Raw genomic sequence first — 22,359 nt, 5'->3', positions numbered from 1 at the left:
TTGGAGATTTGTGTGTTCAGATAATTTTGACCAAAGTTTCAGACCTTAATTAGCCTGTTAGGATTATGGCCAGTTCAATTATAAAACTTGATTCCAGCTCACCCAGTTGCTCTATGCTCATCCACCTGGAGCTCAGACACTGGCCTCGCCCTGGCCTCACATCACGGATAATAGAAAAAATTGGAGTCCGGCTCAACAAGACTGGACTTTCCTTTTCATTTTATTTTTCCAAAGAACATATAGTGCATACAAAAGAAAAATTTACATGGTCGATATGACCCAGTCGACGCTCTTCGACTGCACTAAGCAGTCTTACTCGTGACTCATAAAAATAAAAAGAAAAGGAAAATCCAGTCCTGTTGAGCTGGACGCAAATTTTTTCTATTATCTTTTATGGCTTGTTCACTATCATCGAGCAAAATCAAAAAAGCCAGATGATGCAAATTTCCCAGTTTTATAAAAACCCATCCTCTATTAACCTTGTGCCAAAAAAAGCAGCCATGGGTTCTTCTAAGCAGCTGCGTAGCACTCTGAAAATGGTGGAGGCCCACAAACGTGGAGAAGTCTATAATAAATGGCAAAGTGTTTCCAAGTTTTCCTTTCCTCAGTTCGAAATATAATTAAGAAATGGCAGCTAACAGGAACAGTGGAGGCCAAGATCAGGTCTGGAAGACCAAGCAAAATTTTAGTGAGATCTCCAAAAGACCTTCAAAAAGATTTAGCATACTCTGGAGTAATGGTACATTATTCTACGTTCAGAGACACCTGCATAAATCTCGCCTTCATGGAAGAGTTATCAGAAGGAAACATCTTCAAAGTCATCACCATAAAATTCAGCATCAGAAGTATGCCAAAGAATATCTAAACAAGCCTGATGAATTTTAGACACAAGTCATGTGGCTTCTGCAAATGGATATCCTAAACACATGTCAAAATACACAATTGGCTACCTCAAAAGGTGGAAGCTGAAGGTTTTACAATGGCCCTCACAGATTAAATGCTGTGTCACCTCAAACCCCAACCACAACCCCAACCCTTACCCCAACTGCAAAGAATAGAAAAAATATTACAATTTTATAATTTTTATCTAACTAAGGGTGTGACAAAGGGGGATTTGATTTACACTTTGACTGGCCGGAATGCTGTTTTGGAAAGCACCAAGGATCTACTTATGTCCGAAATGTTTCAGAAGATGCTATAATTTTTTTTACTGGTATTTGTGCCTGAATTTAAAAGCTGCTGACAAAAATATGATGACTAAATTTTATTCCAAACCAGTTGAAAATCTTCATTTTCTGAGCACAGCAGATCAAGCCAAGCTGGGAACAAGTCTCCAAGCATTAGAAATGGTAAGCTTGTTTAATTTGTCATGCTTTATTTCAACACCTGCTTATCACATAATTGCCAAATGCTCCTCAGTTGATGGAGCTGCTTGGTCTTAGGAGATCAAGACAGTAGCATAGCTACTGGGAGGGCAGAGGGGGCTATCACCCCGGGCCCCAACACATAAAGTTGCCCACCCGGAGCCATCGCCACTTCTATCATGAGGAGTGAGAGAAGAGGGCAAAAAAATGTCTTCTTTCCTGTCTGATGGAAACTCTGCACACTGATTAGCACAATGGTCAGTTGCAGAGCCTCAGTACGGTGCAGGTTGTCTGACTTGATAAACTTCCAGGCTAGGCTGATAGCACAGTAGCCTGCTTCACTCCATGCATGCTCTTATTGTCTCAGGCAGACTGGGCCCTATTGCCCACTTTGGTTTTCACTCAGACACTACATGGTCCTGGCTCACTGCCTGCAAACTTCATCGATAAGGGTGGATGGAATTTATTAGATAAATTAAATGTACTGTAGGTATGTAATTGTCACCATGAAAAGAATGTAAGAGGATGGGGGTATTGTGGGAGCTGAAGTGGGGGTGGAGGAGGAAAGAATAGGTTAGGGGGCTGATAACAGGTCTGCAAAAAAAATTTTTCAAGAGCTGTTTTGGTTATTCCACGTAATCTTTATGTTTTTGAGTGTGCTGAATCTGAAAATGACCTCCGTTTTGTTATAGGACATCACGTTTTCTGACAATTTAAGTAACTATGTTAAATAAGGCAATACCTCAAAACAAATGAAAATAGACTCATAAAATTAATTTTTTATTACAAATGTTTCATGAAAATCATTTTTTTAACTGCAATGAGCTTGTAGGGTCGGTGGTGGGGTGCCGAGCTGGGGGGGTGGTCCTACTTTTGTACCGCGCAGAGATGATAACAGAGACACGATGAGGCAGATTCTGGGTGCAACAGGTCCAAGTTTATTTCATTACTTGCCGTCCGCCTGACGGCCTCCGCAGCACACCGCACGTTTCTTCACTTATCGGCCCTCCGTTTCCAGAGCCGTTTACACACCGTACTTTTACAATAGGGACGTACATATGCGTACTGTCCCTCCTTCACTTGTTCGACGCTCCTGACAGGTTCCGCCACTGTGGCCGCCCTAGGCCCAATAACCAACAGCGCTTTCACTGGTCAGTCGTCGTGTCAAATACGGTATATGGCACTCACTGCCTCGTCTCTTCTGCGGTATCTTTCTGTCAGGACCACCCCCTGACGTTTCCCTCTCCTCAGTCCCCTTGGTCGGATTCTCCTCAGGGCACACAGACTGGCGAAGTCCTCCTGTCACCTGGGCTCCCCCTGGGGACTGGACTCTTCTGGAACCCTCCCTCAGAATTTATAACTTCCCCGGTTCCTTGAAACTGTCACTAACTGTCACCACGCCCCCCATGACCAACGGTTTCTAAAGCCCTAAGCTGCTGTAAAGTCCTTTGCTCACACTCCACCCTGCCATCTAATGGTCATCCCAAGGTACTGCACGTCCACTACACTTTCCTAGTTGTTTCCCCACTGTAATCACTGTCTCCTACCTACACTGTGCAAACCTATCTTTCTTAACTCTGACTAGTCCGTCCGTCCGTCAGGTCACCTTCCCTACACTCCCCCTTCCTTTGTCCATTGTCGTCCTCGACAATCGTCAGCCCTGCCTTCGTCGTTCTGAATCTACACCTACATTCTGTTGTCGGACCAGAAGTTGAGCCAAACCCACTATCTGCGGGGGCCGAACCATACTGGGATCACTATGCTCTGAGCAGCCTACTGCTACTCACCAGCGCGCACGCCACATGACAACGTCTTTCAAATTGGGCAAGGTACACCCGTATTCTCTCTACGGCGTGTATCTTTCCCCTACTCTCCCCTACTGTTACCTTTCACTATCCGGTACGCCATGATCGAGGCCACTCACCTACCAGATCATTGCTGGCGCCCGCCTTTCCTTCTTCAGGGGTGTCCGTGGTGTCGGGGACCTGACCTAGGACGGCTGTCTTTCTCACATCTTCCCATTCATTTTCCTTCTTTCAATTACATGTCATGGTCGGCGTCCCGGTCTCCCAGACCTCAACTCTTAGATCCCTACCGGATCTCACACTTTCCTTTGGTCCCGCAGACCTTCCCTTAACCCGGACCTGTTGCATTTTACTTTGCATATTATACATCATACAACTTTATAATAGCACAAGTACCCCATTTTTTTATAATTTTTTTTTTTTATTTTCTCTTGCTTTTAAAACCAAAATATAACATAACATTGCATTTCCTCTTTCTTCCTCCCCCCCTTCCTTGGACCTGGACACTCCTCCACTTTTCCGTATCCCCGTTCTGTCAGGTAAACATATTTTCGTATATAAAGAACATAGAAAGAAGAAAGAAAGAGAGAGAGAAAATAGTTGCATCAGTTAAACAACAACAAAACTTTTTTCTAAATGCAACTGTCCTTATAATCTGCACAACGGTGCATCGAACTCCTGACAGTCTATACCACTCTCAATGGACAGAGGTGAGGGCTCCACGGGGATACTGAGGGTGTCCATTCAAGTCCTCTTCTTTTCCATGACGGCCTCTCCTTGAGTGTGGAGCAGGTTCCACACTTCCTGCTCCCGGGCCTTTTTCTTCCTGATCACCTCCGCTTCCCACATGGAGGGAACAGCACGGGCCCTGGAGTCCGGTGGGCGGGACTCCGCTGAAAAAGACCGCAAGACAGAAACGGCCGAAGATTTCTGCGGCCCAGCAGCCGCTGGGGTCAGGTGGCAAATGGGGAGAACCGGGTCCTCGGGGGCTGGAATCACAGGGCCCGCTAAGTTGGCCGCAGCCGACTCCAGCAGCGGCATAACCGCGGCCTCAGGACAGGCCGCATCCACTACTTCCAACGGAGCTGGAGTAACGGCCGATTTCAACGATGCAGCTGCTATTAGCAGGGAAAGCGCAGCAGCGTCTTCTTTGGGTGAGCTCTGCACTGGTGACTCCGGGCGGGGTAGTTCGGGGACATGAGCGGGGACCTCGCTCAGCTCTGCATACACCACGGGGCCCGTGGTAACTAGGCCTTCCGGTGCGCAGGGGGCCGCGTGCTGCAGCAGAATGGTGGAGGCCGCTTGCGGAGGCACTGGTAGGGCCGGGGGTACTCTCACCTTCCCCGGCGCTGCGGCCTCCGTTCCATCATCACGCAGTTTCCCCCGCAGCCTCCGTTCCTTGCTCCACTGTCCTGCGGGCCTTCCCTCCGGACTCGGGGGCTCCGCTGAGAAGTCCTCTGCTGGTATTGGTGGCAGCCGTTCTCGCTGACTCCCCTCAGGCTCCGCTCCCCGGCTCAGCATCCCGCTGCCTGCCCGTAAATCTGAAGATGACTTCTGGTGCAGCTCCATCTCTCGCCGCCATTGCCACTCTAGGCGGCCGATGCCCCGACACCCGCAGCATCTCATACCGTCCGTTGGGCAGCACTCGAATGGCGTCAGACAGCCGCAGCCAAGTTTTTCTTCTGTGCCACTCCTCCTGCTGGGTGGGGCGTTGGCAGACCTTTCCATCCATCTGCCAGGGTCCAATATATGGAAACGTCGGTCTCCGGGCATATACTGCTTCCTTTTGGGGTACGTTGGAGGGGGTCCCAGTCCATTCTGAACAACTGCAAACACCCGGACCTCTCCTCTGCGCTGAAGTAATACCGCCATCTTGGGCAGAATCAGCTACTGCCTTGGATCCTCTGCAAGCAACACAGATCCGACACAGCGTCCCAATTTGTAATCCACAGGTCAGTAATTTTTAGTCCACAGGTGTTTATAATCCGAAATAGAGCAGTCCAAGTTTTCCTCAGTCCTTCAGTTGCAGGCCTGCCGCAGAAGATAGCGTATTAGCGGCGGCGATCCTGCCGACTACGCCAAATGTAGGGTCGGTGGTGGGGTGCCGAGCTGGGGGGGGTGGTCCTACTTTTGTACCGCGCAGAGATGATAACAGAGACACGATGAGGCAGATTCTGGGTGCAACAGGTCCAAGTTTATTTCATTACTTGCCGTCCGCCTGACGGCCTCCGCAGCACACCGCACGTTTCTTCACTTATCGGCCCTCCGTTTCCAGAGCCGTTTACACACCGTACTTTTACAATAGGGACGTACATATGCGTACTGTCCCTCCTTCACTTGTTCGACGCTCCTGACAGGTCCGCCACTGTGGCCGCCCTAGGCCCAATAACCAACAGCGCTTTCACTGGTCAGTCGTCGTGTCAAATACGGTATATGGCACTCACTGCCTCGTCTCTTCTCCTGTATCTTTCTGTCAGGACCACCCCCTGACGTTTCCCTCTCCTCAGTCCCCTTGGTCGGATTCTCCTCAGGGCACACAGACTGGCGAAGTCCTCCTGTCACCTGGGCTCCCCCTGGGGACTGGAATCTTCTGGAACCCTCCCTCAGAATTTATAACTTCCCCGGTTCCTTGAAACTGTCACTAACTGTCACCACGCCCCCCATGACCAACGGTTTCTAAAGCCCTAAGCTGCTGTAAAGTCCTTTGCTCACACTCCACCCTGCCATCTAATGGTCATCCCAAGGTACTGCACGTCCACTACACTTTCCTAGTTGTTTCCCCACTGTAATCACTGTCTCCTACCTACACTGTGCAAACCTATCTTTCTTCACTCTGACTAGTCCGTCCGTCCGTCAGGTCACCTTCCCTACACTCTCCCTTCCTTTGTCCATTGTCGTCCTCGACAATCGTCATCCCTGCCTTCGTCGTTCTGAATCTACACCTACATTCTGTTGTCGGACCAGAAGTTGAGCCAAACCCACTATCTTCGGGGGCCGAACCATACTGGGATCACTATGCTCTGAGCAGCCTACTGCTACTCACCAGCGCGCACGCCACATGACAACGTCTTTCAAATTGGGCAAGGTACACCCGTATTCTCTCTATGGCGTGTATCTTTCCCCTACTCTCCCCTACTGTTACCTTTCACTATCCGGTACGCCATGATCGAGGCCACTCACCTACCAGATCATTGCCGGCGCCCGCCTTTCCTTCTTCAGGGGTGTCCGTGGTGTCGGGGACCTGACCTAGGACGGCTGTCTTTCTCACATCTTCCCATTCATTTTCCTTCTTTCAATTACATGTCATGGTCGGCGTCCCGGTCTCCCAGACCTCAACTCTTAGATCCCTACCGGATCTCACACTTTCCTTTGGTCCCGCAGACCTTCCCTTAACCCGGACCTGTTGCATTTTACTTTGCATATTATACATCATACAACTTTATAATAGCACAAGTACCCATTTTTTTATAATTTTTTTTTTTCCATTTTTTCTTACTTTTAAAACCAAAATATAACATAACATTGCATTTCCTCTTTCTTCCTTCCCCCCTTCCTTGGACCTGGACACTCCTCCACTTTTCCGTATCCCCGTTCTGTCAGGTAAACATATTTTCGTATATAAAGAACATAGAAAGAAGAAAGAAAGAGAGAGAAAATAGTTGCATCAGTTAAACAACAACAAAACTTTTTTCTAAATGCAACTGTCCTTATAATCTGCACAACGGTGCATCGAACTCCTGACAGTCTATACCACTCTCAATGGACAGAGGTGAGGGCTCCACGGGGATACTGAGGGTGTCCATTCAAGTCCTCTTCTTTTCCATGACGGCCTCTCCTTGAGTGTGGAGCAGGTTCCACACTTCCTGCTCCCGGGCCTTTTTCTTCCTGATCACCTCCGCTTCCCACACGGAGGGAACAGCACGGGCCCTGGAGTCCGGTGGGCGGGACTCCGCTGAAAAAGACCGCAAGACAGAAACGGCCGAAGATTTCTGCGGCCCAGCAGCCGCTGGGGTCAGGTGGCAAATGGGGAGAACCGGGTCCTCGGGGGCTGGAATCACAGGGCCCGCTAAATCGGTCGCAGCCGACTCCAGCAGCGGCATAACCGCGGCCTCAGGACAGGCCGCATCCACTACTTCCAACGGAGTCGGAGTAACGGCCGATTTCAACAATGCAGCTGCTATTAGCAGGGAAAGCGCAGCAGCATCTTCTTTGGGTGAGCTCTGCACTGGTGACTCCGGGCGGGGTAGTTCGGGGACATGAGCGGGGACCTCGCTCAGCTCTGCATACACCACGGGGCCCGTGGTAACTAGGCCTTCCGGTGCGCAGGGGGCCGCGTGCTGCAGCAGAATGGTGGGGGCCGCTTGCGGAGGCACTGGTAGGGCCGGGGGTACTCTCACCTTCCCCGGCGCTGCAGCCTCCGTTTCATCATCACGCAGTTTCCCCTGCAGCCTCCGTTCCTTGCTCCACTGTCCTGCGGGCCTTCCCTCCGGACTCGGGGGCTCCGCTGAGAAGTCCTCTGCTGGTATTGGTGGCAGCCGTTCTCGCTGACTCCCCTCAGGCTCCGCTCCCCGGCTCAGCATCCCGCTGCCTGCCCGTAAATCTGAAGATGACTTCTGATGCAGCTCCATCTCTCGCCGCCATTGCCACCCTAGGCGGCCGATGCCCCGACACCCGCAGCATCTCATACCGTCCGTTGGGCAGCACTCGAATGGCGTCAGACAGCCGCAGCCAAGTTTTTCTTCTGTGCCACTCCTCCTGCTGGGTGGGGCGTTGGCAGACCTTTCCATCCATCTGCCAGGGTCCAATATATGGAAACGTCGGTCTCCGGGCATATATTGCTTCCTTTTGGGGTACGTTTGAGGGGGTCCCAGTCCATTCTGAACAACTGCAAACACCCGGACCTCTCCTCTGCGCTGAAGTAATACCGCCATCTTGGGCAGAATCAGCTACTGCCTTGGATCCTCTGCAAGCAACACAGATCCGACACAGCGTCCCAATTTGTAATCCACAGGTCAGTAATTTTTAGTCCACAGGTGTTTATAATCCGAAATAGAGCAGTCCAAGTTTTCCTCAGTCCTTCAGTTGCAGGCCTGCCGCAGAAGATAGCGTATTAGCGGCGGCGATCCTGCCGACTACGCCAAATGTAGTGTCGGTGGTGGGGTGCCGAGCTGGGGGGGGTGGTCCTACTTTTGTACCGCGCAGAGATGATAACAGAGACACGATGAGGCAGATTCTGGGTGCAACAGGTCCAAGTTTATTTCATTACTTGCCGTCCGCCTGACGGCCTCCGCAGCACACCGCACGTTTCTTCACTTATCGGCCCTCCGTTTCCAGAGCCGTTTACACACCGTACTTTTACAATAGGGACGTACATATGCGTACTGTATGGTTCCCTGCTCGCAGCGCCAGTGTAGGGAAGGTGACCTGACGTACGGACGGACGTGTCAGAATGGAGAAAGATAGGTATGCACAGTATAGGTAGGTGTCAGTTATTATAGAGGGGAAACAGCTAGGAAAGTGTAGTGGACGTGCAGTACCTTGGGATGACCATTAGATGGCAGGGTGGAGTGTGAGCAAAGGACTTTACAGCAGCTTAGGGCTTTAGAAACCGTTGGTCATGGGGGGCGTGGTGACAGTTAGTGACAGTTTCAAGGAACCGGGGAAGTTATAAATACTGAGGGAGGGTTCCAGAAAGTTCCAGTCCCCAGGGGGAGCCCAGGTGACAGGAGGACTTCGCCAGTCTGTGTGCCCTGAGGAGAATCCGACCAAGGGGACTGAGGAGAGGGAAACGTCAGGGGGTGGTCCTGACAGAAAGATACAGGAGAAGAGACGAGGCAGTGAGTGCCACATACCGTATTTGACACGACGACTGACCAGTGAAAGCGCTGTTGGTTATTGGGCCTAGGGCGGCCACAGTGGCGGACCTGGCAGGAGCGTCGAACAAGTGAAGGAGGGACAGTACGCATATGTACGTCCTTATTGTAAAAGTACGGTGTGTAAACGGCTCTGGAAACGGAGGGCCGATAAGTGAAGAAACGTGCGGTGTGCTGCGGAGGCCGTCAGGCGGACGGCAAGTAATGAAATAAACTTGGACCTGTTGCACCCAGAATCTGCCTCATCGTGTCTCTGTCATCATCTCTGCGCGGTACAAAAGTAGGACCACCCCCCCAGCTCGGCACCCCACCACCGACACTACATTTGGCGTAGTCGGCAGGATCGCCGCCGCTAATACGCTATCTTCTGCGGCAGGCCTGCAACTGAAGGACTGAGGAAAACTTGGACTGCTCTATTTCGGATTATAAACACCTGTGGACTAAAAATTACTGACCTGTGGATTACAAATTGGGACGCTGTGTCGGATCTGTGTTGCTTGCAGAGGATCCAAGGCAGTAGCTGATTCTGCCCAAGATGGCGGTATTACTTCAGCGCAGAGGAGAGGTCCGGGTGTTTGCAGTTGTTCAGAATGGACTGGGACCCCCTCCAACGTACCCCAAAAGGAAGCAGTATATGCCCGGAGACCGACGTTTCCATATATTGGACCCTGGCAGATGGATGGAAAGGTCTGCCAACGCCCCACCCAGCAGGAGGAGTGGCACAGAAGAAAAACTTGGCTGCGGCTGTCTGACGCCATTCGAGTGCTGCCCAACGGACGGTATGAGATGCTGCGGGTGTCGGGGCATCGGCCGCCTAGAGTGGCAATGGCGGCGAGAGATGGAGCTGCACCAGAAGTCATCTTCAGATTTACGGGCAGGCAGCGGGATGCTGAGCCGGGGAGCGGAGCCTGAGGGGAGTCAGCGAGAACGGCTGCCACCAATACCAGCAGAGGACTTCTCAGCGGAGCCCCCGAGTCCGGAGGGAAGGCCCGCAGGACAGTGGAGCAAGGAACTGAGGCTGCGGGGGAAACTGCGTGATGATGGAACGGAGGCCGCAGCGCCAGGGAAGGTGAGAGTACCCCCGGCCCTACCAGTGCCTCCGCAAGCGGCCCCCACAATTCTGCTGCAGCACGCGGCCCCCTGCGCACCGGAAGGCCTAGTTACCACGGGCCCCGTGGTGTATGCAGAGCTGAGCGAGGTCCCCGCTCATGTCCCCGAACTACCCCGCCCGGAGTCACCAGTGCAGAGCTCACCCAAAGAAGATGCTGCTGCGCTTTCCCTGCTAATAGCAGCTGCATTGTTGAAATCGGCCGTTACTCCGACTCCGTTGGAAGTAGTGGATGCGGCCTGTCCTGAGGCCGCGGTTATGCCGCTGCTGGAGTCGGCTGCGACCGATTTAGCGGGCCCTGTGATTCCAGCCCCCGAGGACCCGGTTCTCCCCATTTGCCACCTGACCCCAGCGGCTGCTGGGCCGCAGAAATCTTCGGCCGTTTCTGTCTTGCGGTCTTTTTCAGCGGAGTCCCGCCCACCGGACTCCAGGGCCCGTGCTGTTCCCTCCGTGTGGGAAGCGGAGGTGATCAGGAAGAAAAAGGCCCGGGAGCAGGAAGTGTGGAACCTGCTCCACACTCAAGGAGAGGCCGTCATGGAAAAGAAGAGGACTTGAATGGACACCCTCAGTATCCCCGTGGAGCCCTCACCTCTGTCCATTGAGAGTGGTATAGACTGTCAGGAGTTCGATGCACCGTTGTGCAGATTATAAGGACAGTTGCATTTAGAAAAAAGTTTTGTTGTTGTTTAACTGATGCAACTATTTTCTCTCTCTTTCTTTCTTCTTTCTATGTTCTTTATATACGAAAATATGTTTACCTGACAGAACGGGGATACGGAAAAGTGGAGGAGTGTCCAGGTCCAAGGAAGGGGGGGAGGAAGAAAGAGGAAATGCAATGTTATGTTATATTTTGGTTTTAAAAGCAAGAGAAAATGAAAAAAAAAAAAATTATAAAAAAATGGGGTACTTGTGCTATTATAAAGTTGTATGATGTATAATATGCAAAGTAAAATGCAACAGGTCCGGGTTAAGGGAAGGTCTGCGGGACCAAAGGAAAGTGTGAGATCCGGTAGGGATCTAAGAGTTGAGGTCTGGGAGACCGGGACGCCGACCAAGACATGTAATTGAAAGAAGGAAAATGAATGGGAAGATGTGAGAAAGACAGCCGTCCTAGGTCAGGTCCCCGACACCACGGACACCCCTGAAGAAGGAAAGGCGGGCGCCGGCAATGATCTGGTAGGTGAGTGGCCTCGATCATGGCGTACCGGATAGTGAAAGGTAACAGTAGGGGAGAGTAGGGGAAAGATACACGCCGTAGAGAGAATACGGGTGTACCTTGCCCAATTTGAAAGACGTTGTCATGTGGCGTGCGCGCTGGTGAGTAGCAGTAGGCTGCTCAGAGCATAGTGCTCCCAGTATGGTTCGGCCCCCGCAGATAGTGGGTTTGGCTCAACTTCTGGTCCGACAACAGAATGTAGGTGTAGATTCAGAACGACGAAGGCAGGGATGACGATTGTCGAGGACGACAATGGACAAAGGAAGGGAGAGTGTAGGGAAGGTGACCTGACGTACGGACGGACGTGTCAGAATGGAGAAAGATAGGTATGCACAGTATAGGTAGGTGTCAGTTATTATAGAGGGGAAACAGCTAGGAAAGTGTAGTGGACGTGCAGTACCTTGGGATGACCATTAGATGGCAGGGTGGAGTGTGAGCAAAGGACTTTACAGCAGCTTAGGGCTTTAGAAACCGTTGGTCATGGGGGGCGTGGTGACAGTTAGTGACAGTTTCAAGGAACCGGGGAAGTTATAAATACTGAGGGAGGGTTCCAGAAAGTTCCAGTCCCCAGGGGGAGCCCAGGTGACAGGAGGACTTCGCCAGTCTGTGTGCCCTGAGGAGAATCCGACCAAGGGGACTGAGGAGAGGGAAACGTCAGGGGGTGGTCCTGACAGAAAGATACAGGAGAAGAGACGAGGCAGTGAGTGCCACATACCGTATTTGACACGACGACTGACCAGTGAAAGCGCTGTTGGTTATTGGGCCTAGGGCGGCCACAGTGGCGGACCTGGCAGGAGCGTCGAACAAGTGAAGGAGGGACAGTACGCATATGTACGTCCTTATTGTAAAAGTACGGTGTGTAAACGGCTCTGGAAACGGAGGGCCGATAAGTGAAGAAACGTGCGGTGTGCTGCGGAGGCCGTCAGGCGGACGGCAAGTAATGAAATAAACTTGGACCTGTTGCACCCAGAATCTGCCTCATCGTGTCTCTGTCATCATCTCTGCGCGGTACAAAAGTAGGACCACCCCCCCAGCTCGGCACCCCACCACCGACACTACATTTGGCGTAGTCGGCAGGATCGCCGCCGCTAATACGCTATCTTCTGCGGCAGGCCTGCAACTGAAGGACTGAGGAAAACTTGGACTGCTCTATTTCGGAATATAAACACCTGTGGACTAAAAATTACTGACCTGTGGATTACAAATTGGGACGCTGTGTCGGATCTGTGTTGCTTGCAGAGGATCCAAGGCAGTAGCTGATTCTGCCCAAGATGGCGGTATTACTTCAGCGCAGAGGAGAGGTCCGGGTGTTTGCAGTTGTTCAGAATGGACTGGGACCCCCTCCAACGTACCCCAAAAGGAAGCAGTATATGCCCGGAGACCGACGTTTCCATATATTGGACCCTGGCAGATGGATGGAAAGGTCTGCCAACGCCCCACCCAGCAGGAGGAGTGGCACAGAAGAAAAACTTGGCTGCGGCTGTCTGACGCCATTCGAGTGCTGCCCAACGGACGGTATGAGATGCTGCGGGTGTCGGGGCATCGGCCGCCTAGAGTGGCAATGGCGGCGAGAGATGGAGCTGCACCAGAAGTCATCTTCAGATTTACGGGCAGGCAGCGGGATGCTGAGCCGGGGAGCGGAGCCTGAGGGGAGTCAGCGAGAACGGCTGCCACCAATACCAGCAGAGGACTTCTCAGCGGAGCCCCCGAGTCCGGAGGGAAGGCCCGCAGGACAGTGGAGCAAGGAACTGAGGCTGCGGGGGAAACTGCGTGATGATGGAACGGAGGCCGCAGCGCCAGGGAAGGTGAGAGTACCCCCGGCCCTACCAGTGCCTCCGCAAGCGGCCCCCACAATTCTGCTGCAGCACGCGGCCCCCTGCGCACCGGAAGGCCTAGTTACCACGGGCCCCGTGGTGTATGCAGAGCTGAGCGAGGTCCCCGCTCATGTCCCCGAACTACCCCGCCCGGAGTCACCAGTGCAGAGCTCACCCAAAGAAGATGCTGCTGCGCTTTCCCTGCTAATAGCAGCTGCATTGTTGAAATCGGCCGTTACTCCGACTCCGTTGGAAGTAGTGGATGCGGCCTGTCCTGAGGCCGCGGTTATGCCGCTGCTGGAGTCGGCTGCGACCGATTTAGCGGGCCCTGTGATTCCAGCCCCCGAGGACCCGGTTCTCCCCATTTGCCACCTGACCCCAGCGGCTGCTGGGCCGCAGAAATCTTCGGCCGTTTCTGTCTTGCGGTCTTTTTCAGCGGAGTCCCGCCCACCGGACTCCAGGGCCCGTGCTGTTCCCTCCGTGTGGGAAGCGGAGGTGATCAGGAAGAAAAAGGCCCGGGAGCAGGAAGTGTGGAACCTGCTCCACACTCAAGGAGAGGCCGTCATGGAAAAGAAGAGGACTTGAATGGACACCCTCAGTATCCCCGTGGAGCCCTCACCTCTGTCCATTGAGAGTGGTATAGACTGTCAGGAGTTCGATGCACCGTTGTGCAGATTATAAGGACAGTTGCATTTAGAAAAAAGTTTTGTTGTTGTTTAACTGAGGCAACTATTTTCTCTCTCTTTCTTTCTTCTTTCTATGTTCTTTATATACGAAAATATGTTTACCTGACAGAACGGGGATACGGAAAAGTGGAGGAGTGTCCAGGTCCAAGGAAGGGGGGGAGGAAGAAAGAGGAAATGCAATGTTATGTTATATTTTGGTTTTAAAAGCAAGAGAAAATGAAAAAAAAAAAAATTATAAAAAAATGGGGTACTTGTGCTATTATAAAGTTGTATGATGTATAATATGCAAAGTAAAATGCAACAGGTCCGGGTTAAGGGAAGGTCTGCGGGACCAAAGGAAAGTGTGAGATCCGGTAGGGATCTAAGAGTTGAGGTCTGGGAGACCGGGACGCCGACCAAGACATGTAATTGAAAGAAGGAAAATGAATGGGAAGATGTGAGAAAGACAGCCGTCCTAGGTCAGGTCCCCGACACCACGGACACCCCTGAAGAAGGAAAGGCGGGCGCCGGCAATGATCTGGTAGGTGAGTGGCCTCGATCATGGCGTACCGGATAGTGAAAGGTAACAGTAGGGGAGAGTAGGGGAAAGATACACGCCGTAGAGAGAATACGGGTGTACCTTGCCCAATTTGAAAGACGTTGTCATGTGGCGTGCGCGCTGGTGAGTAGCAGTAGGCTGCTCAGAGCATAGTGCTCCCAGTATGGTTCGGCCCCCGCAGATAGTGGGTTTGGCTCAACTTCTGGTCCGACAACAGAATGTAGGTGTAGATTCAGAACGACGAAGGCAGGGATGACGATTGTCGAGGACGACAATGGACAAAGGAAGGGAGAGTGTAGGGAAGGTGACCTGACGTACGGACGGACGTGTCAGAATGGAGAAAGATAGGTATGCACAGTATAGGTAGGTGTCAGTTATTATAGAGGGGAAACAGCTAGGAAAGTGTAGTGGACGTGCAGTACCTTGGGATGACCATTAGATGGCAGGGTGGAGTGTGAGCAAAGGACTTTACAGCAGCTTAGGGCTTTAGAAACCGTTGGTCATGGGGGGCGTGGTGACAGTTAGTGACAGTTTCAAGGAACCGGGGAAGTTATAAATACTGAGGGAGGGTTCCAGAAAGTTCCAGTCCCCAGGGGGAGCCCAGGTGACAGGAGGACTTCGCCAGTCTGTGTGCCCTGAGGAGAATCCGACCAAGGGGACTGAGGAGAGGGAAACGTCAGGGGGTGGTCCTGACAGAAAGATACCGCAGAAGAGACGAGGCAGTGAGTGCCACATACCGTATTTGACACGACGACTGACCAGTGAAAGCGCTGTTGGTTATTGGGCCTAGGGCGGCCACAGTGGCGGACCTGGCAGGAGCGTCGAACAAGTGAAGGAGGGACAGTACGCATATGTACGTCCTTATTGTAAAAGTACGGTGTGTAAACGGCTCTGGAAACGGAGGGCCGATAAGTGAAGAAACGTGCGGTGTGCTGCGGAGGCCGTCAGGCGGACGGCAAGTAATGAAATAAACTTGGACCTGTTGCACCCAGAATCTGCCTCATCGTGTCTCTGTCATCATCTCTGCACGGTACAAAAGTAGGACCACCCCCCCCAGCTCGGCACCCCACCACCGACACTACATTTGGCGTAGTCGGCAGGATCGCCGCCGCTAATACGCTATCTTCTGCGGCAGGCCTGCAACTGAAGGACTGAGGAAAACTTGGACTGCTCCATTTCGGATTATAAACACCTGTGGACTAAAAATTACTGACCTGTGGATTACAAATTGGGACGCTGTGTCGGATCTGTGTTGCTTGCAGAGGATCCAAGGCATGGGTGGAGGAATGTGGGGAGGAGGACCCCCATACAGTGATTGGGCTAGAACCAGGGGGACCGCCATCAGGGTTGTTGAAGAAACCACATCAGGGGGATTACAAAGGGAGACATGCGACTGAAGTTGTCAGGGCAACAGGGGGCGGGGCGAGGGTAAAAGGAGCAGGGGACGCGCTGAGGTGGCAGTTGGCAGAGAGCCTGACAGGAGAGAGGAAGCCGTGCGGCAGAGAGAGGACTGTGGCAACTGATGGTGTGGAAAAGAGAGACAGGCAGGAGATCGAAAAAGGGAAATTTGAGACTTACCGAAGGTTGACGCGTAAGAGACTCTTCCCGGGAGTTTCCCCCCGCAAAGATTCAGATAAAGTGACGGCCGCTGATTCCCTCCGTGGTGTGACAGGACCGGGATCTCAGGCGACCGCTGCGACGACACAGCAATCCGGTACAGTGGCCAGGACACTGCCCCCCTGTCTTCTCCCACAGCCGCGGCCCCGTCATCACCGACCTCAGGGGACGTCACCTCGCTATAGGCGGCCGCAGAGCCCGTCCCGGTTACTGAGGGGACACTGAGCAGAATTTGTTAACGTTTATGTCTTTTTTTTGAAACTGCGTCATGACCTGGCTGGGGAACGAGCGCCTCTAAACGGACGCCTGGGAGATTGACCCCCTGAACAGTTTCTTCAGGGCCCGTTGTGCCCCACCGACCCCACTTCTTCAGGGCCTGTTGTGCCCCACCGTGCCAGCCTCTTCAGGGCCCGTTGTGCCCCACCGACCCCATTTCTTCAGGGCCTGTTGTGCCCCACCGTGCCAGCTTCTTCAGGGCCCGTTGTGCCCCACCGACCCCATTTCTTCAGGGCCCGTTGTGCCCCACCGACCCCATTTCTTCAGGGCCCGTTGCGCCCCACCGCCCAGTTTCTTCAGGGCCTGTTGTGCCCCATCGTTCCGGTTTCTTCAGGGCCTGTTGTGCCCCATCGTTCCGGTTACTACAGGGCCCGTTGCGCCCCACCGTCCAGTTTCTTAAGGGCCTGCTGCGCCCCATCGTTCTGGTCTCTTCGGGGCTGGACAAGCACAAGTCCTTCCGGGAAGTCGTGGATTACAAGGCAGCCACATCTGCAACCCCTGAGTGGTCGTGAACTCGAGCGACGCCCGGAAGGCTAAGTGTATTATAGAAGAAATAAGGACCCTTTTTGTTTTTTTAATGTTGTTTTACGAGTCCCTGCGAGGACAAATAAGTGTTTCCCCTTTTGCCTGATTTAAGCAGTTTTAGCCCTTGCGGCTTTAAAACTTATAAAAGTTTATTTCACCCCACACATTCAGTCTCGTGTCTCGTCACTGCATCCTGTGAGCCTGCTCGAACCCTACACTTGGCGTAGTCGGCAGGATGCAGTCTCCGATCGCGGACAGTGGTAGCCCCGAACATGGGGGAGCTGTAAGCTCTGTAAATAATGAGGGTCCCCGTACCAGCATCTCATTGGGGGCCATGTTGAACAACCTGCCTAGATTCTCTGGCTCAAATACTATGCTATGGAGCTGGACAGAGCGGATGAGGGGGCTTTTTCGGATGCACCCAATGACCCCTGACCTGGAAGCTGAAGTGGCACTCATGGCCCTAGACGGGGAGGTGCGGAGGTCAGTGATGTTGAAACCCCCGGGGCACCGCAACACTTTTGAAAAGGTGTTGCAGATAGTGGAACAGACCCACGGGGATCCCACTAATGTGGGAGAGTTAAGGACCCGACTGTTTAGCCGGATGCAGGCAGAGGGGGAGACGATTACTCAGTATATGAATGTACTCCAAGAGTTGCATACGGCTATTGAAAGAAAAGATGGGGTAGGGGTAGGACCTGTTGACATAACCCTACGTGACCTACTGGTGACTGGACTGCGAGATCCACTGATAAAGCAGGCTTTAAGGGAACGGATCAGAATGAATCCCCAAATCGACTTTTCAGAAGTGGGAAGTCAGGCACGGGTTCAGGAGCAAGAGCAGGGGATGGCGGTCCCCGTGGGGAAGGTCCGAGGTGTGGAGGCCTCCTCGAACACAGTTGAGGAACCTCAATGGGTGGAGGAGATGAAGCGTGAATTGAAAAATATAAAGAGCGAGTTGGCTGAAGTAAAGAGAAGAACTGAACCGGAGACTGGACGACCCAGTGCTAATCCTGGTCCCTGGGGGTCACGCTCTCCGCGAGGTGGTCAATCTCTACCGGCCCGGTGTTATGAGTGTGGAGAACCAGGCCACTTCGCCCGAGAGTGTCCGCGGCGTGGGAGATACCCACCCCGGCGGCCATTAAACTAAAGGGCTCCGGGCTGGGGGGACGCCGCTCGGAGCCGAAAACCACAACTAGGGGTGGTGGAAGTCCCAAAGATTTGGTAGCAAAGTGTCCTGAAGTTTGGGCAGAAGTAGAGGGCCGGGCCGTCCGGTGTCTGGTGGACACGGGGTCACAAGTAACCACTATGACCGCAGCGTACTTTCAACAAAACTTTCCGGAGGCAGCAAGGCCTCAGTGGGGGCCCATGATTAGACTAGTAGCCGCCAACCAACTGCCGGTTCCGGTTGCCGGGGTAGTGTGGGTGCAGGTGACGTTGTGCGGTAAACCCCTCGGCCGCAGAGGGGTGGTGCTGACTCAAGGAGAAGCTGATCAACGACACCCCGTCACCCTAGGCATGAATATTTTAAAAGAGTTTGGTAACCTGTTGCTTAATGATCCCACACAAAGGACACTGAAGCAGTGGGGTTCTCGCACAGCTCAGGGACAGGTATTCCAGCAGCTGGTGCGCGGGTGCATCGGGACTGCCAGGAGGGTGAGGCTCTGGGCAAGGTCATCGCGACAGCGGCACCCCTGCTTGTGCTGCCTCCTGGACAGACAGTGGTGGCCCTGCCAATTCGGGCCCCGATACCTTTGGAAGGCGTAGAGGTGCAGGTGGAGCCGTGTCACTCAGAGCACTTACCTCCTGGCATACTGGTGGCCCGTTCCCTCGCTACGGTGCGAAAAGGAACCGCCCTGGTCCGCTGCGTTAACCTTGAAGACCGAGATATCATTCTGAAAGCACGGACTGTACTGGCCAAACTAGTAAAGCCTCTAGAAGAAGTGCTGCCCGCTGCTGCGGTTCAATTACGAAATACAGCCCGAGCAGGATGAAACACTGCCCACTCGCATTGTGCATCGTAATATGTTACGCCTGTGTATTTCTTCCGACCCGAAGCAACTGGAACCCGTCCCGAAGACATCCGAACCGGAGTCCATATGCTGGGACTCAGACGACGAGGATTTCCCTCCAGTTCCCAAGGGCCCTCCACCCAATAATGAGCCAGTTGACACAATTAACCCACCGGCATCTTGCAGCTCACCGACGTCCACCACCCCAGAAGATTCCACCCCAGTCGAACTTAGACGCTCCGAGCGGTCAACAGCCGGCAAACCCCCCGAACGGTATGAACAAGACCAGTTCGTATGGCAACAAATATTGACACCTTTACAGACCAATCTCAATAGACTAACACCCTCGCCCGAGGACTGGCGAGCTTACAGGGTGGGGGAATGTGGGGAGGAGGACCCCCATACAGTGATTGGGCTAGAACCAGGGGGACCGCCATCAGGGTTGTTGAAGAAACCACATCAGGGGGATTACAAAGGGAGACATGCGACTGAAGTTGTCAGGGCAACAGGGGGCGGGGCGAGGGTAAAAGGAGCAGGGGACGCGCTGAGGTGGCAGTTGGCAGAGAGCCTGACAGGAGAGAGGAAGCCGTGCGGCAGAGAGAGGACTGTGGCAACTGACGGTGTGGAAAAGAGAGACAGGCAGGAGATCGAAAAAGGGAAATTTGAGACTTACCGAAGGTTGACGCGTAAGAGACTCTTCCCGGGAGTTTCCCCCCGCAAAGATTCAGATAAAGTGACGGCCGCTGATTCCCTCCGTGGTGTGACAGGACCGGGATCTCAGGCGACCGCTGCGACGACACAGCAATCCGGTACAGTGGCCAGGACACTGCCCCCCTGTCTTCTCCCACAGCCGCGGCCCCGTCATCACCGACCTCAGGGGACGTCACCTCGCTATAGGCGGCCGCAGAGCCCGTCCCGGTTACTGAGGGGACACTGAGCAGAATTTGTTAACGTTTATGTCTTTTTTTTGAAACTGCGTCATGACCTGGCTGGGGAACGAGCGCCTCTAAACGGACGCCTGGGAGATTGACCCCCTGAACAGTTTCTTCAGGGCCCGTTGTGCCCCACCGACCCCACTTCTTCAGGGCCTGTTGTGCCCCACCGTGCCAGCCTCTTCAGGGCCCGTTGTGCCCCACCGACCCCACTTCTTCAGGGCCTGTTGTGCCCCACCGTGCCAGCCTCTTCAGGGCCCGTTGTGCCCCACCGACCCCATTTCTTCAGGGCCTGTTGTGCCCCACCGTGCCAGCTTCTTCAGGGCCCGTTGTGCCCCACCGACCCCATTTCTTCAGGGCCCGTTGTGCCCCACCGACCCCATTTCTTCAGGGCCCGTTGCGCCCCACCACCCAGTTTCTTCAGGGCCTGTTGTGCCCCATCGTTCCGGTTTCTTCAGGGCCTGTTGTGCCCCATCGTTCCGGTTACTACAGGGCCCGTTGCGCCCCACCGTCCAGTTTCTTAAGGGCCTGCTGCGCCCCATCGTTCTGGTCTCTTCGGGGCTGGACAAGCACAAGTCCTTCCGGGAAGTCGTGGATTACAAGGCAGCCACATCTGCAACCCCTGAGTGGTCGTGAACTCGAGCGACGCCCGGAAGGCTAAGTGTATTATAGAAGAAATAAGGACCCTTTTTGTCTTTTTAATGTTGTTTTACGAGTCCCTGCGAGGACAAATAAGTGTTTCCCCTTTTGCCTGATTTAAGCAGTTTTAGCCCTTGCGGCTTTAAAACTTATAAAAGTTTATTTCACCCCACATTCAGTCTCGTGTCTCGTCACTGCATCCTGTGAGCCTGCTCGAACCCTACACTAGTGTAGGGAAGGTGACCTGACGGACGGACGGACTAGTCAGAGTGAAGAAAGATAGGTTTGCACAGTGTAGGTAGGAGACAGTGATTACAGTGGGGAAACAACTAGGAAAGTGTAGTGGACGTGCAGTACCTTGGGATGACCATTAGATGGCAGGGTGGAGTGTGAGCAAAGGACTTTACAGCAGCTTAGGGCTTTAGAAACCGTTGGTCATGGGGGGCGTGGTGACAGTTAGTGACAGTTTCAAGGAACCGGGGAAGTTATAAATTCTGAGGGAGGGTTCCAGAAGATTCCAGTCCCCAGGGGGAGCCCAGGTGACAGGAGGACTTCGCCAGTCTGTGTGCCCTGAGGAGAATCCGACCTAGGGGACTGAGGAGAGGGAAACGTCAGGGGGTGGTCCTGACAGAAAGATACAGGAGAAGAGACGAGGCAGTGAGTGCCACATACCGTATTTGACACGACGACTGACCAGTGAAAGCGCTGTTGGTTATTGGGCCTAGGGCGGCCACAGTGGCGGACCTGGCAGGAGCGTCGAACAAGTAAGGAGGGACAGTACGCATATGTACGTCCTTATTGTAAAAGTACGGTGTGTAAACGGCTCTGGAAACGGAGGGCCGATAAGTGAAGAAACGTGCGGTGTGCTGCGGAGGCCGTCAGGCGGACGGCAAGTAATGAAATAAACTTGGACCTGTTGCACCCAGAATCTGCCTCATCGTGTCTCTGTCATCATCTCTGCGTGGTACAAAAGTAGGACCACCCCCCCAGCTCGGCACCCCACCACCGACCCTACATTTGGCGTAGTCGGCAGGATCGCCGCCGCTAATACGCTATCTTCTGCGGCAGGCCTGCAACTGAAGGACTGAGGAAAACTTGGACTGCTCTATTTCGGATTATAAACACCTGTGGATTACAAATTGGGACGCTGTGTCGGATCTGTGTTGCTTGCAGAGGATCCAAGGCAGTAGCTGATTCTGCCCAAGATGGCGGTATTACTTCAGCGCAGAGGAGAGGTCCGGGTGTTTGCAGTTGTTCAGAATGGACTGGGACCCCCTCCAACGTACCCCAAAAGGAAGCAGTATATGCCCGGAGACCGACGTTTCCATATATTGGACCCTGGCAGATGGATGGAAAGGTCTGCCAACGCCCCACCCAGCAGGAGGAGTGGCACAGAAGAAAAACTTGGCTGCGGCTGTCTGACGCCATTCGAGTGCTGCCCAACGGACGGTATGAGATGCTGCGGGTGTCGGGGCATCGGCCGCCTAGAGTGGCAATGGAGGCGAGAGATGGAGCTGCACCAGAAGTCATCTTCAGATTTACGGGCAGGCAGCGGGATGCTGAGCCGGGGAGCGGAGCCTGAGGGGAGTCAGCGAGAACGGATGCCACCAATACCAGCAGAGGACTTCTCAGCGGAGCCCCCGAGTCCGGAGGGAAGGCCCGCAGGACAGTGGAGCAAGGAACTGAGGCTGCGGGGGAAACTGCGTGATGATGGAACGGAGGCCGCAGCGCCAGGGAAGGTGAGAGTACCCCCGGCCCTACCAGTGCCTCCGCAAGCGGCCCCCACCATTCTGCTGCAGCACGCGGCCCCCTGCGCACCGGAAGGCCTAGTTACCACGGGCCCCGTGGTGTATGCAGAGCTGAGCGAGGTCCCCGCTCATGTCCCCGAACTACCCCGCCCAGAGTCACCAGTGCAGAGCTCACCCAAAGAAGATGCTGCTGCGCTTTCCCTGCT

Source organism: Dendrobates tinctorius, unplaced genomic scaffold (assembly GCF_039654945.1).
Source record: "Dendrobates tinctorius isolate UK_male_01 unplaced genomic scaffold, ASM3965494v1 ptg000042l, whole genome shotgun sequence".
Taxonomy (NCBI): domain Eukaryota; kingdom Metazoa; phylum Chordata; class Amphibia; order Anura; family Dendrobatidae; genus Dendrobates; species Dendrobates tinctorius.
This window is presented reverse-complemented; position numbering follows the sequence as displayed.